This window comes from Aquarana catesbeiana, linkage group LG03 (assembly GCF_042186555.1).
Source record: "Aquarana catesbeiana isolate 2022-GZ linkage group LG03, ASM4218655v1, whole genome shotgun sequence".
Classification (NCBI taxonomy): Eukaryota; Metazoa; Chordata; class Amphibia; order Anura; family Ranidae; genus Aquarana; species Aquarana catesbeiana.
In genome coordinates, this window is record NC_133326.1 from 676648450 (window position 1) to 676663421 (window position 14972).

Sequence of the window (14972 nt, forward strand, 5' to 3'; positions counted from 1 at the left end):
CCGCAGACTTAATAACATAGAACAAATTGAAGAACTTATCAGCATCTCCCACCAAACACTACCCAAATTCACATCAACACAGTACAGTTGGCAACAATTCAAGACTACAGATGCATACTCCATGAATAATGGATAACACATTCATCACTCTATAACAAGAACCCCAAAAACTATTCTTCCTGACAGGTCCACGTCAGGTCCCTAATGTATTCCTTTTGGATAAATGGGACTTACATACCCACATCATAATGTAATACTACTTCTCCAGCTATTCCTCATCAACCTCAACTGAGAGAGAGGGTGGTCTGGGAAACCTCCCCCTTCCCCCAACCCTTACCTCCCCTTCTTATATCCTCCCCCCATCCCTTTCCCTCTCATATTCTTCCTTTACACCCTCTATCCCCTCATTCCCTCTTTATCTTTCTAAAACCACACACAATTAAATCTGAATCGAAAATTAATTAGTTTCAAACATTCCTTCTACATCATAACGATAAGCACAAATACCTTATATTTAAACTTGACCCACAATGAATCACGCCTTAGTGAGGAATAACTTTACTCACGCCTTTAACAGTTTTGTTATAATAACTCATATCTTGCCTCATTTTTTTTCTGTCTCATATATGCTAATTTCAGTCCTAGGATAATTCATGTGATTTACTGTTCTACCAGTTACTCCCTAACTGTTCTTTTGTTAAAATGTATTTCTGTACGTTTTATATACTTCAATAAAAATTTTATGGAAAAAAAAAAAATTGTGTGTGGTTTTAAAAAAAAAAAAAGTAAATAAATAAGGACTAGGAGAATGGTCAACTAAAAAACAGCCATGTGTTGTCCAAAATAATAAGGTATTTTTATACTGCCGTGTGCCTCCATCCTTAATTTTATAGCAAGAAAAAGGGTTTTGGGGATTTTATATGAAGCAGAGACCTGTTAGGTCCTCTGCTTCCATCCTGGTTCATTATTTAAAAGGAGGCGAGAAGTGCCATGGGAGCAGATAAATGAATTGGATGTATAAAAATCTTTTTATTGGTTTATAATATCATATAATTTCATATCTAAAAAAAAATTTGCACATTATTATAAATTAATACTCTTTACATTCCATTTGAAATTGATATTACATAATGATTGACAATCCAAAATCTGCTCCCATGTCCCTGCTTCATATAAAGTCCCAAAAAACCCTTTTATTGCTGCAGAGGTTGAAGGGGTGGGGGGTCAGCTTGTCAGAAATGCTATGGAAATGTTTTTTTATGGGATTAAGTTCATTTTCATGGCAAACAGGGACTTTTCAAGTAATTGCAATTCATCTGATCACTCTTCATAACATTCTGGAGTATATGCAAATTGCCATTATGAAAACTGAGGCAGCAGACTTTGTGAAAATTAATATTTGTGTAATTCTCAAAACTTTTGGCCACGGCTGTAGTCTTATAGGGCGTACACACGGTCGGACTTTGTTCGGACATTCCGACAACAAAATCCTAGGATTTTTTCTGACGGATGTTGGCTCAAACTTGTCTTGCATACACACGGTCACACAAAGTTGTCGGAAAATCCGATCGTTCTGAACGCGGTGACGTAAAACACGTACGTCGGGACTATAAATGGGGCAGTAGCCAATAGCTTTCATCTCTTTATTTATTCTGAGCATGCGTGGCACTTTGTCCGTCAGATTTGTGTACACACGATCGGAATTTCCGACAACGGATTTTGTTGTCGGAAAATTTTATCTCCTGCTCTCCAACTTTGTGTGTCGGAAAATCCGATGGAAAATGTCCGATGGAGCCCACACACAGGGTCGGAATTTCCGACAACACGCTCCGATCGGACATTTTCCATCGGAAAATCCGACCGTGTGTACGGGGCATTACAGTTTGTGTTTTTTTCATTTCATCAATAGTGTCACAAAGCTGTATGCTAGGGTGCACATTCAAGTTTCCAAACAGGCAACATGCTTGCCCACACACAAATAACAATCATATATGGCCATCTGACCAGAAACTTTAAGGCCTCATGAATAATGAATGTTTTTCTTGTTCAAAGTTTTTTATTGAAATTCAACAGGCAATATTTGTGCGACATGTAGCAATAAGAATTATACAGGTTTTTTTTCTGCGACATATGCATTACAACAGGCAACAGGAACATATCAAAAACAAAATGTCCAGAGGATATTCCTCGCAGAGATATTTGTGGACATAATATATCTGTTTTGATTTATAACTAAAGAGAAATTAAAACAAAAACAAAAACTAAAGTTATATTCGTTTGCTCGAAAAGTAAATCTGCGAGCATGTGCAGAGTCAGAATCTGGCAATCGTTTTGTAAATTGTAGAAAACATTACCAGTGATGTATCTGGAGGAGAAACATTAAGTAGAAAAGGTAGAGTGAGGATAAAGGTAGGAAAAGAAAAGGTAGAAAGAGACTAGAGGTAAGGAGTGGAGAGGAGAGGGATGGTCGGGGGGACGCACAAACCAAAGAAGTACCTTTAAGTCTGTCTAATGTTGTTGTGACCAGATTAGGGTTTTAGAAGTTGTTTATCGAAGTCCGGGGGTAAAAAGTGTTCAGCCCAAGAATTCCAGATTTTAAGGTGTTGGGGAATTCTATCAAGTATTGTTGCTTCAATTTTACTGTGGATCATAGCTTGAGTGACCCTGTTTTTGACTTCAGCTAGAGCGAGTTTTGGGGTTTTCCAGGCCCTGGCTATCGTCTGTTTGGCTGCTGTCGTGAGCTGAAGGAGAAGGCGGGTCTGGGATCTGGTGAAATCCGAGGGGGTAAGATTCAGCAATGCAACAGCCAGGTCAGGATCAATGGGATGTTGAAATAAGGTGGAGGCCATACGGAATGTTGCAGCCCAGAATTCCTGTACTATTGAGCAGGTCCACCATATATGTATATGGGTACCCCGTTCGTTACAGCCACGGAAACAAGTAGCAGGATAATTTGGGAGAAATTTGAAGATCCTGGCAGGAACCAAGTACCATCTCATGAGTACTTTGTAGTTCGCTTCTTGAGCTATTACATTGTGGGATGATATTTTCGTATTGGACCAGATATCAGACCAGCTCTCTGCATCAAGATCCAATGAAAGGTCTTTGGACCACTGCACAGCATAAGAGGGAAGGTTGGTTGGGGGAGAGGTCAGATGAGTATATAAGAGGGAAATTAGTCCCGGGGCATGAGGATCAGAGTTGCAAATCCCTTCAAAAATGGATAGATCATCTAGTGAGGTGTGTGTGCCTATAGTTGTACGGATAAAGTGAGCTATCTGTAAATATCTAAAAACTTCTGTAGGGTGAATGTCAGCATGGTTTTGTAGCGAAGAGAACGTCTTAATGGTAGATCCAGAAGCAAAATCGCATATGCGGTATAGTCCCGCCCTAAGCCAGATTTGAAACGATCTTGGGTTGATTTGGGACAGATAAAATTTCGGGTGTTCCAGGAACGAGAGTAACAGGGAGTGAGCAGATTGTAATTTGAATGGGCCTCAGAGTTTATCCCACAACTTAAGGGAGTGTCCTGTAATGGGGTTACTGATTGGACCTCGCGTTGAGGGGGGCAGCCATAATATGTTAAACACTTTGAGGCGGTGAAGGTCTATGGCTTCCAAACTAACCCAAAGTGGAGTTTCATTTTTTGCATAGTATAGAGTTATCTGGGCTAGCTGAGCAGCATGATAATATCCCAAAAAGTTAGGCAGACCCAACCCCCCCTTGAGTTTACTACGAAGTAATATAGCTTTAGCTACCCTAGGTCTAGTGGAGCCCCATATATATTTGGACACTCTTGTCTGAATAATGCGGTGGTAGTATGAGGGAATAGGGATCGGAAGGACTCTATATAAATAAAGTAGTTTTGGCAGCATAGACATCTTTACAGCCGCTATCCGGCCTAGCCATGAGATACATATCGGGCGCCAAGATTCTAATAGGGTTGTTATGTGCTTTAACATAGGGAGGTAGTTGGCTCTAAGTAGGTGGGCCGGGTCGCTAGTTAGCTTGATACCAAGGTAGGCTATTGTGGTTGTAGACCAGGTGAAGGGGAAGAATTCTCGTAAATGTTCTAGTTCTGAGTGTGGTAGGGACACGTTGAGGGCCTTAGATTTGGATTGGTTGACTTCCAATCCTGATATTAGAACAAATTTGTCTAAAAGGTATATTAGGTTCGGGAGTGTGGTTCGTGGAGAGGTGACAAATAGTAGTGCATCATCGGCAAATAGGCATAATTTATGTGATGTAGAGGCTATATCTAAGCCTTTAATATTTGGATTTGCTCTAAGGAGAGCTGCTAGTGGTTCAATCGCTAATGCGAGCACTAGGGGGGAGAGGGGGCACCCTTGTCTTGTACCCCGTTGTATCTGAAAGCAGTCCGATCGGTATCCTGAATATTTAACATATGCTTGCGGTTGATTGTAAAGGGAGTCTACCCATTGTAGAAAGTTAGGGCCAAATCCCCATCTTTGTAGTATATAGCGGAGGTAAGGTCAAGAGACTGTGTCAAACGCCTTACGAATATCAAGAGAGAGAAGATGCATAGGGATTTGGCGTGTTCGAGCTAGGTGTTGGAGCAGAATGACACGACGGATGTTATCACTGGCCTGACGTTTTGGGATGAAGCCTACTTGGACTTTGTGTATAAGGCCACCTATAATTGGGTTGAGGCGTAACGCCATAATTTTGGCTAGGATCTTTATATCCAGGTTGAGTAAGGATATGGGCCTGTAATTGGACCACAGAGAATTGTCTGTGTTAGGCTTGGGTATCATGGAGATGATGGCTGTCAACTTGTCTCGACCAAAAGAGTGTTGTTTAAGGAGGGCGTTAAAGGTGTTGGTGAGAAGGGGGGCTAGGATGGGAGCAAATTTTTGGAAGTATGAACTAGAAAGACCATCGGGGCCTGGTCTTTTGTGTGGTTTAAGAGACTTTATAGCAATAAGGACTTCTTCGGACATAACGGGACATTCCATAGACTCTCTATTGGCCTCTGATAATTTCGGAAGTGTGATGTTTTGAAACAATACCTCAGCTTGTGTCGCCGAGAAGGTACGTGTTGGGGTATATAATTCAGCTAACTTTCTGCGGAATTCAGAGAGCACCTTCACCGGGTTACTCGTGAAATTATCCTTGGCCAGTTTGAGTCTGATGGGATTGTGTACCCTTTCCGGTCGACAAAGTCTCAATGCAAGGAAGGTATCTGGCTTATTGGCTTTAGTATAAATTGTGTGGTTGGATCTGCGAATGGCTTTGTCTGCTGATTATAATGAATGTTTTTAATGCTGCTCTTAGCGGTGCCTAGTGGGGTTTTTTCTGCCTCTAAAGGCCACTGCCTGTTAGCCTATGGGGTAGATTTACTGTTCTAAAGCTGGAGCACTCAGAATATGGTGCAGCTGTGCATGGTAGCCAATCAGCTTCTATCGTCAGCTTGTTCAATTAAGCTTTGACAATAATACCTGGAAGCTGATTGGTTCCTATGCAGAAGTGAGCCTGATTTTGCACCCTCCAACTTTAGTAAATAAACCCCTATGTGTCCATGCACACCTAGGCTTTTAAAGGAATTTAGAGGCAGGGGCATTTAGAGGCAGAAAAAAAAATACCCATTGCTTATGTGTCCAGAAACAGTGGTATTTTGGCAGAAAAAAAATGCCTGACACGCCTAAACTCACCAGAATGCATGATAACATTAGGTGCATTGTGCACTTGAGTGGTAATTTGTTTAAATGGCCAGAATAAATTATCCTGGCCAATTAAATTAATTAACGCCAAAGAACTGGACGCGCTTAAATGTGTTACGCGCGATTACAAGCATCAAGCATTCCTCCTGCCAAAACTCCACTGCCAGGAGGAAAGGCATCTAGAAAAGATGGCCAAAGTGTCTAGTGTGCATGTGGCCTTAACTTCCAGACCTACAGTGATGTTCGAACACCAAAGGTGGGTTTATGAGTAAAGCATCTGTAGTTTTACACTATGGTAATTTACTAAAGGAACAGAGACTGTTCACCTAACAAAGTAAACTGTGCAATGTGTACATTTGTGGGCAAGATGAAGCTGTGTCCGCTCTAAATACCCAAGCCTGTGCTAAAAATAGAGATGCATGATTCATGATTAATGCATCTTCTCTGTTTGGAGAATTGGTACAATAAATTAGATTTAAAAAAAATTATTTAGAAGCTGTATAATAAAAAAAAACTGATGACCCTGACGTGATTTGAACACGCAACCTTCTGATCTGGAGTCAGACGCGCTACCGTTGCGCCACAGAGTCACATGGTAACTTTATGCACATTATTTGAAGACATTTATCATGCCCTCTGTCCTTGCTCTTAAAGAGAACATTTGTTATGTAGACAAGCAGCAATTCAAAGAGCTTCCAGTGGTACTTATTTATAGTTGTTTGTAACTTTATTTCATAGTTTATGAAAAACCCAGCAAACTCTGGCTGGTTAGCACAGTACTAATTTCTTCAAGGTTTTCGGTTGGATCTCTATACAAGCTATGTAAATTCTTGAAGCTAACTTTTTTTATACTGTAATATTTTTAACCCTTTTCTCCTAATGCTTTAGAGGAGCAGGAGGTAGTAGTTTGGTGACATCCTCCTCCATAACCTCGGACAAAATTGGTTTCTGTCTCTAGAAATACAAGATCTCAGACAACGATTTCCTTGCCTACATGCTTCTCCTCTTTGGATATTTGTGAATGTGACCACACAGAAAAAGAAATCATTAGTTTCCAGAAAGGAATTATCCCTTGTCAGTTTTTTACTTTAAAAAAGTTCTAAAATTTTGGTGCTGCCTATCACCTTGACGAGGTGGCCGAGTGGTTAAGGCGATGGACTGCTAATCCATTGTGCTCTGCACGCGTGGGTTCGAATCCCATCCTCGTCGACAGGGAATGTTTTGTTCCTATTTGATCTTCTGATTCTATGTTACCATATAACAGCTTGCTTGTATGTCAATATGTTTACCAATCGGAAAAACAGGAACAAAATGATAAAGAACCTGGGTATGGGAGACCCTGTCTACAAGTAGTTACTCACCATGGCAGAAATGACTTCATATTGGACAGAATAATGTGTTTATTAGTACAAAATGTAATTGTCAAATTTCAATTGCTATTAAAAAAATCATACTTAACCACAGTGCCCCACCAATATAAAAAACACGCAATTGTGTATAAAAACGCCACTCATTCACTCATTGCATGCAGACGTCTTATCTTGAGCAGGATGTGACCTATTAGAGGTTAATAAAAATAACAACCAGGTCTCCTAACCTCTACTGTAACAGATGCCCAAGTCTATATGTCACCACCTGTTCAAGTCCCCATAGCTCAAGAGTTGCATGCAGCCCAATATTAATTGCATAAGCATAAAGTTAGGTTCATACCTATGGAGGCTGCGATTGATGTGTTTTCCCAAGGCATTTTGCATTTTTTTGACAAGCGTTTTTAATGCTTTTCGCATTTTTGAGAGGTGCCTGTTATGACAACAGGCATGATGCAGGAGAAGCCAGCAAAAACACAGTGGAAACACATAAAAAACACAAGCGTTTTTTATGCATTTCTGCTGCATTACCATTAAAGTCTATGGAACCAAAAATGCAACCTGCTGCAGGCAAAAAAAGTCCCTGACCCTTCCCAAAAAACACACTAGCTGAAAACGCACAGATGTGAACATGACCCATACAAAATCATGGTAAATGGACTGTAGTGCATTTGTGCAAAACTGAAAACGCACTGCAAAATGCATGGGTGTGAACCTAAGGAACAAAAATAATAATCAACTGCTTAATGCAACAGTTCCCCTGAGAGCACCTGTTACCCTGACGACACTGTTTGGCGGGGCTTGACCGTGACATCATCAAGCCTGCCGAATTGATGGTGGTGAGGTGCTCTTATCGAGAGAGAGAGAGAGAGAGAGAGAGAGAGAGAGAGAGAGAGAGAGAGAGAGAGAGAGAGAGAGAGAGAGAGAGAGAGAGAGAGAGAGAGAGAGAGAGAGAGAGAGAGAGAGAGAGAGATAGAGAGAGAGAGAGAGAGAGAGAGAGAGAGAACTGGGGACTGGCCAATGGTTGAGTCTGAGCCGTCTGGAAGGGTGCTCCTGGTGAGAATGGGTGCTGCATCTTGGTCTGGCCGGAGGGTTGGGTCCCTGGCCTTCTGGGCTGGATTGTGGTAGCTCTAACTATGGACAGTTATTCAGGAAGAGAACGCTTACTCCCCTTTTGCTGGTGGGGGGTGGTTAGTATCTACCCGAACGTGAAATTGGAAAGAGTGATGGGAGCGACGGTGGAGCCTTAGGGGGAAGGACTCTCACCAAGCTCCCTGAACTTCATGCCTTTTCTGTCTGCGGTGGGGGCTGCTGTGGTCTGGGCTGTGGGCCAGGGTTGGTCTTGAAAGCCTATGGAGTATGTGCTTCTGGAGTGGCAGTCCAGAGGTGCCAAATAATCACTGGCCGCTCCACAGCTCACAGAATGCATCGTAATGTATGCAAGCTCTTTGTCCAGCCAGCTAAAGCTGTATAACAGCTGGTTTGAACAACCCATGGTAAGCTCTTATCTTAATCATCTTCCATCCATCAAGATCCTTGCTCCTGTTACCAGGTCATCGTAGGTGCGATTTTCTTACTTTGTACAGCTGGTAGTAAAGGTGGGGTATTAGAATGTGGGTGCTTTTTACAGTTGTTAAGACCTTAAAAAGAAAAAAAAATCACTGTAGGTGAATGACTAATAACTGGAGGCAAGACACTGAGCCAGTTAAAGTAGAACACCAAAGCACCTATAACAGGGTACAAAAATCAGCCCAAACAGAAAAGGAACACTGGCTACCCATCCCAATTGTTGGAGAATTGTGGGTTTGATTGCTTCAGTTCCCAGTCAAACCTATACCAATTGTCACGTTCAGCTATTGAGTGGCAACACAAGACAAGGGGAATCCCATTATTGTCTACTTAGTCTGTTCACACCTATGGAAAGTGCTTCCATGCGACTTGAAAACAGGTACAGGTGCTTCCTTCGGGGTGACATTTTTGGCCCCATACAGATCAATGAGAGCTCATGAAAAAGCAGTTGCACACATGTAAACTAGCCCTACAGGTTATGTATTTTTCATTCCAATAACATAGTCACATAGCTGTATGCTTTCATGCAGAATAAAGTTTGCCACTTTTAAAACAAATTTCAAGAAATAGTGGCTTATGAAAAGCCAGTTGACCCTGACGTGATTTGAACACGCAACCTTCTGATCTGGAGTCAGACGCGCTACTGTTGCGCCACAGAGTCATATGTAAGATGATCTTTATTGTTTATTATACTGTCTGTCCTTGCCCCTCAAGACGACACTTGTTATGTAGACTAGTGGTATTTAGAAACACTTCCAATAGTTTGAACATGCACACTGGTATATACTCATTAATAATTCATGAAAAACCCAACAAACCCTGACTGGTTAATACACAGTCCTAAAAACCCCAAGGTTAGGTCTCCATACAAGCTATATAAATTCTTGAAGCTGTTTTTATTTACGCTGTAATAATATTTTTCTGTCCACCTTTGTGTTTTCTCCAATTCCCTAGAGGTAGTAGCTCAGTGACCTCCTCCTCCATAATATCAAATAAGATTGCTTTCAGTCTCTATAGTGACAGGATACCAGACAATGCTTTCCTTTCCTAGTCTTCTCTTGGTGTATGCGCGTACACCTATGCACAATAGAATGTCATACATTTCTAGAAACCTATTTTCAAAATTAATTGCCAATTTTAACTTTAAAAAAATTTTAAAAAATGTAAAAACTAAACTGCTCTGCACACATGGGTTTGAATCCCATACTAGTCAGCTTGGTTTCTCTTGTTCCTGTGCCACAGAATGTTATTGAGATAAATTAAGTATGTTTTCAGTTAAAGAAATATCATATAACCCCTTTCCAACAAGCATACACATACACTATATTGCCAAATGTATTGGGGCGCCTGCCTTTTTTCCATGCACATGAACTTTAATGGCATCCCAATCTTAGTCGATAGGGTTCAATATTGAGTTGGCTCAACCTTTGCAGCTATAACAGCTTCAACTCTTCTGGGAAGGGAAGACTGTCCACAAGGTTTAGGAGTGTGTCTATGGGAATGTTTGACCATTCTTCCAGAAGAGCATTTGTGAGGTCAGGCACTGATGTTGGACAAGAAGGCCTGGCTCACAGTGTCCGCTCGAATTCATCCCAATGGTGTTCTATTGGGCTGAGGTCAGGACTCTGTGCAGGCCAGTCAAGTTCCTCCACCCCAGTTTCTCTAGTAAATGTGGGCCTAGTCTTGTTCATTAAAAATGTTCTGCTGCTTGCCAGTTTCTTTTTACTGCTGTATCATCTGTGGTCTCTTAATTCTTGACAAAGTTTTAATAGAAATTGGCCAGTAGTAGTAGCCAAGCCAACTGTAAAAGAAAAAGAATATTCCACTGCCAAATAAGCACCGCTGTTGCTGAGACTGACGATGAACAAGGTACTGTTCCATAATACCCCATTCAGCCTTAAGGCAACTGCCAAGGCTGTAATTTAAAGGGTGTGTGTATATTCTTTGCTGCTATTGTAGCTGATTGAAAAGACCCTCTCTACTCTAGGGTATTTTTTTTGTATTGGTGCATATCTGCTATAGTAGTGCCCAGCCCTCCTGTAACTATATAAAAAAGGCAGTACAGCGCATTAAATGAAATAAACAAAGCTAAAAAGTCCAATAAAAGTAGGATGCAGGCAAAATCCAGTGATTCCTCCAGTGATAAAGTGACATGAGAAAATAGCAAGGTGACTGTGGTGACAAACATGGACCTCCACATTCGGTAATACTGGCCGCTCACCTCAAAAGATGGACCCCTGAGTGAATCAGTCAGGTCAAAACGGCTGTTCCCTCACAGGGATAATAACAACAAAAGGAGATGGATGCACGGTCAGGCATCAGCAGCAGCAGCTTCAATAGCGGGCACACAGGCAGTATTCACATGTAAAAAATGGAAAGAATCTAGTGCTCTCTGAATAGTACTCAAGAAGGTTTATTTAAAATAAGCGAAAAAACATTCACAATATGATGCACTGTGCCCCAGTGCGAAGGATAAAAGCGTGGATGCAATGAATGCAATGGATGTCCCATGCAGGATGGACGAGCGGAGCGCGGGTGACGTCACAATCAGGACACGTACACGATGCCGTACGCGTTATGTTCCTAGAAGTGGGCGGGACTTCCTCAGCGGCGATGGCTGAGCGTGATGACACCCAGTACTTTTGAGTACTTTGACCTTGGTTGCCATAGTGATAGGTAAACACTTATGCTCATTGGCTGCCAGGGAGGAGCGGATATATATTTATATGGGTGTCATCACGCTCAGCCGTCGCCGCTGAGGAAGTCCCGCCCACTTCTAGGGACGTAACGGGTACGGCATCGTGTACGTGTCCTGATCGTGACGTCACCCGCGCTCCGCTCGTCCATCCTGCATGTGACATCCATTGCATTCATTGTAACAAAGCCCTGCTCCTCTCCCCCTCTTCTCCTCGGCACCGGCTTTGTGACTGTGGGCATCCAGCTGTGGCTTCACAGCCAGGCACGCACTGCGCAAGCGCGAGCCTGCGCTCCACGCTGTTATTGGCCAGGTAATCTTCTGGGACCTGTAACGTGTCCCAGAAGATTGCACGGAGGGAGGGGGGAGAGGTGAACTTCCTTCCCGCTCTGCGGAGCCCCAGGAGGAAGTGGGAGCTGGATGCCCCTAAAAAGACGGAATCTACTCCCCCCCAAAAAAAAATTAAATGCCAAATGTGGCATGTCAGGGGGTCACCTTTACTTAAAGTGGAAGTTCAATTTTTGGTTGGAACTGCGCTTAAACAGGACACAAGAGCATAAGAAGGACTGATTACAGGAAGGGTTGTACAGAACCCCATGGGATAGACAAAACCGTTTTCCTGGTGCCTTCATGGCAGCATACGCATGGTTGGTTGCTCCACCCCTGGCCAACCCACAGGAACATTATAACTCTAAAAAAGAGAATGACACCCCGCCCCCATTCTCTTTTCTGCCCTCAAGGCCACACAGGTTCAATAGCGGGATGGATTGTGCGGATTATACAAAGGGCTTACCGGGCTAGTGGGCTCCCTGTTCCTTAGGAAGTGAATGCACACTCGACAAGAGGGAAATCATCTTCATGGGTAGCCCCTTGCAAAGGTCTCCCCTGAGATAATCTGCAAAGCAGCAAGCTGGTCCTCGTTTTCCACGTTTATGGCTCAGTACAGCCTAGATCAGTAATGTGGCAGCTGCGCCCAGATGACAGCACCCGGCTCCAGGTGCCATCTCTGCTCATTCAGCCCGCACTGCTCCCCCGGCCTCCCTGCACTGACTATTCAGCTTTGCAGTCCCCATAACTGTGAAGAGGAAGGAGCTCCAATTTCTTGATGCTGCCTGGCCGACCGGAGAGAAAGTAAGTGGCCGTGCAGCCCCCCTGTGCACCTGGATAGGAGGAGAATTGGGGGCAGCTGCATATAGAGGAATTGATCTTTCCATATTCCTCCTGCAGCCGCTGCAATGAATGCCTGATTCTTCTGCTTCCTACTCTCCCTCTCGCAGGCATTCAGCGGCTGCAGGAGGAATATGGAAAGATCAATTCTTCTATATGCAGCTGCCCCAGCTTCTCCTCCTATCCAACTTATTTTGTCGCTCCCCAGTGATCTCTGTCCCCCCTCCCTGGCCTCTCCTAGTTCTCCCTACCACCCTGTGCTCTCCAGACCCTCCTTGTGCTCCCTAGCTCCCCCGCCAGTGCTCTCTGCCCCGTGCTCTCCCCCCCTATATGCTCTCAAGCCACCCCCACAGTGCTCTCCAGCCCCATGTTCTCCACCCCTGTTCTTTCTGGCCCCCCGAGTGCTCTCTAGCCCCCTAGTGCTCTCAAGCCCGCCCCAGTGCTCTCTGCCCCTCTCCAGCTCCCACCCCGGTTCTCTCCACCCCCTCCAGTGTTCTCCGCCCTCCCAGCACTCTCCCCCCCGTGCTCTCCAGCTCCCCCACAGTGCTCTCCAGCCCCCCATGCTCTCCCCCCTGTTCTTTCTGCCCCCCCAGTGATCTCAAGCTCCCCCTCTGTGCTCTCCAGCTCCCCCCATCACTCTCTGCCCACCTCTTCGGCTCACCCCTGTGCTCTTCTGCCCCTCCAGTGGTCTCCACCCACCCAGTGCCTTCGACCCCCCCCAGCGCTTTCCGCTCTCCTCTGCTCTTTGCCCTCCCTGTGATCCCTGCATCCACCCAGTGCTCTCCAGGTCTCACACAGTGCTCTCCAGCCCCCCTGCTCTCCACCCCTGTTCTTTCTGCCCCCCCCCCAAGGCTCTCCACTCCTGTTCTTTCCAGCCCCCCCAGTGCTCTTCAGCTCCCCATCCAATGCTCTCCGGCTCCTCCATCGCTCTCAAGCCCCCACCTCTGTGCTCTCCACCCCCTCCAGTGCTCTCCACTACCCCAGTGCTCTCCGCACCCCCCTGCTCTTTGCCCCCTCAGTGCGCTCCACCCCCACAGTGCTCTCCAGCCCTTCCCCACAGTGCTTTCCAGCTATGTTATTTCTGCCCCCCCTCCCGGTGCTCTCCAGCTCTCCCCCAGCGCTCTTCACCACCCCAGGGCTCTTCGGCCCCCACCCCTGTGCTCTCCACCCCCCAGTGCTCTCCACCCCTCCAGTGCACTCCACTCCCCCCTGCTCCTTGCCTCACCCCTGTGCTCTCCACCCTGCCAGTGCCTTCCACTCCCCCCGCTTTCCAGCTCCTGCCCAGTTCTCTCCACTTACCCCCAGTGCGCTCCACTCCCCCACAGATCCTCTGGAAGGAGCAGAACACTGTCCCCATCTAGAACGAGACCAGACCCTGCCTGCTGCTTGCCATCATAGATATTCTGTTGACATGGAAGGTACCGTACTGAGCATTGCACACACCTTCCCACAGACAGGGACTGGGACATGGGGCACAGAGGGGGCTGCAGACAGGGATAGGGCTAGGGATCTCTCTCTCTCCCCCACCCCCTCTCTCTTTCTCACCCCCTCTCTCTCTCACTTCCTCTCCCACCCCCCCTCGTCTCTCTTTCTCTCATCACCCCCCTTCTCTCTCACCCCCCTCTCCCCCTTCCATTATGGAATTTTTTTTTCCCATTATGGACGTGAGTAGGGCCTCATGTCTAAGTTTTGCCTAAGGCCTCACAAAGCCTAGAGCCACCTCTGCGTTCATGCTTCTAGAAATATTGGTGCATAATATTACTAGTGTCTGTATCCTCAATATAAGTTTGTTGTTAATCTGTATGAAATTGCATTGTGTGTCTAGGGATTGCATGAAGACAAGTGTCAGTGTATGTTAGATAGCAGATCTGCCAGACAGAAATATGTATGGAGACTAGGGATGAGCTTCGTGTTCGAGTCGAACCCATGTTCGACTCGAACATCGGCTGTTCGATCGTTCGTTGAATTGCGAACGATATGGGCCGTTCGCGCCAAATTCGTGTGGCGCGTCATGGCCCATAATTCACTGCGGCATCGCAGTGCATTGCTGGCTGATGATTGGCCAAGCATGCACTATGACCCGCATGCTTGGCCAATCACAGCGCCGCCTGAACAGAGAGCCGTAATTGGCCAAAGCCAAGGAGGCTTTGGCCAATTATGGCTCAGGGGATTTAGTACACGCCCCACACTATATAAGGCCGCCTGCACGGCGGCCCTGTGTAGTGTGTGTTCCGGCGTTCATTGAGAGAGAGAGAGAGAGACAGACAGGGTCATTTGATTTGAGTTAGATAGATTAGGCAGAACAGTCAGTCAGTTAGCTGCACTTACAGTGTATTGTGTATATATATGCATCCCAGGTGTTGCATATATATATATATATATACGCTGTATTCAGTTTAGCTAGATCCGTTCTTGTTATCTTCCTACTGACAGGCAGGCTTGTCTTGTTACAGTATTTACAGCTACCTGAAGAAAATTACTGGTGTTCCTTTG

The 14972-nt window shown here is 45.0% G+C and overlaps 3 non-coding genes across 3 annotated transcripts; 1 reads left to right on the forward strand and 2 right to left on the reverse strand.

Moving 5' to 3' along the window:
• Positions 1-6199: 6199 nt before the first annotated feature.
• TRNAW-CCA (transfer RNA tryptophan (anticodon CCA)) lies at positions 6200-6271 on the reverse strand. Its single transcript has one exon. It is a non-coding gene; the product is annotated as a tRNA-Trp (tRNA).
• A 537-nt stretch (positions 6272-6808) lies between these two features.
• TRNAS-GCU (transfer RNA serine (anticodon GCU)) lies at positions 6809-6890 on the forward strand. The gene has a single exon. It is a non-coding gene; the product is annotated as a tRNA-Ser (tRNA).
• Positions 6891-9206: 2316 nt separating this feature from the next.
• On the reverse strand, positions 9207-9278 carry TRNAW-CCA (transfer RNA tryptophan (anticodon CCA)). Its single transcript has one exon. It is a non-coding gene; the product is annotated as a tRNA-Trp (tRNA).
• Positions 9279-14972: the final 5694 nt, after the last annotated feature.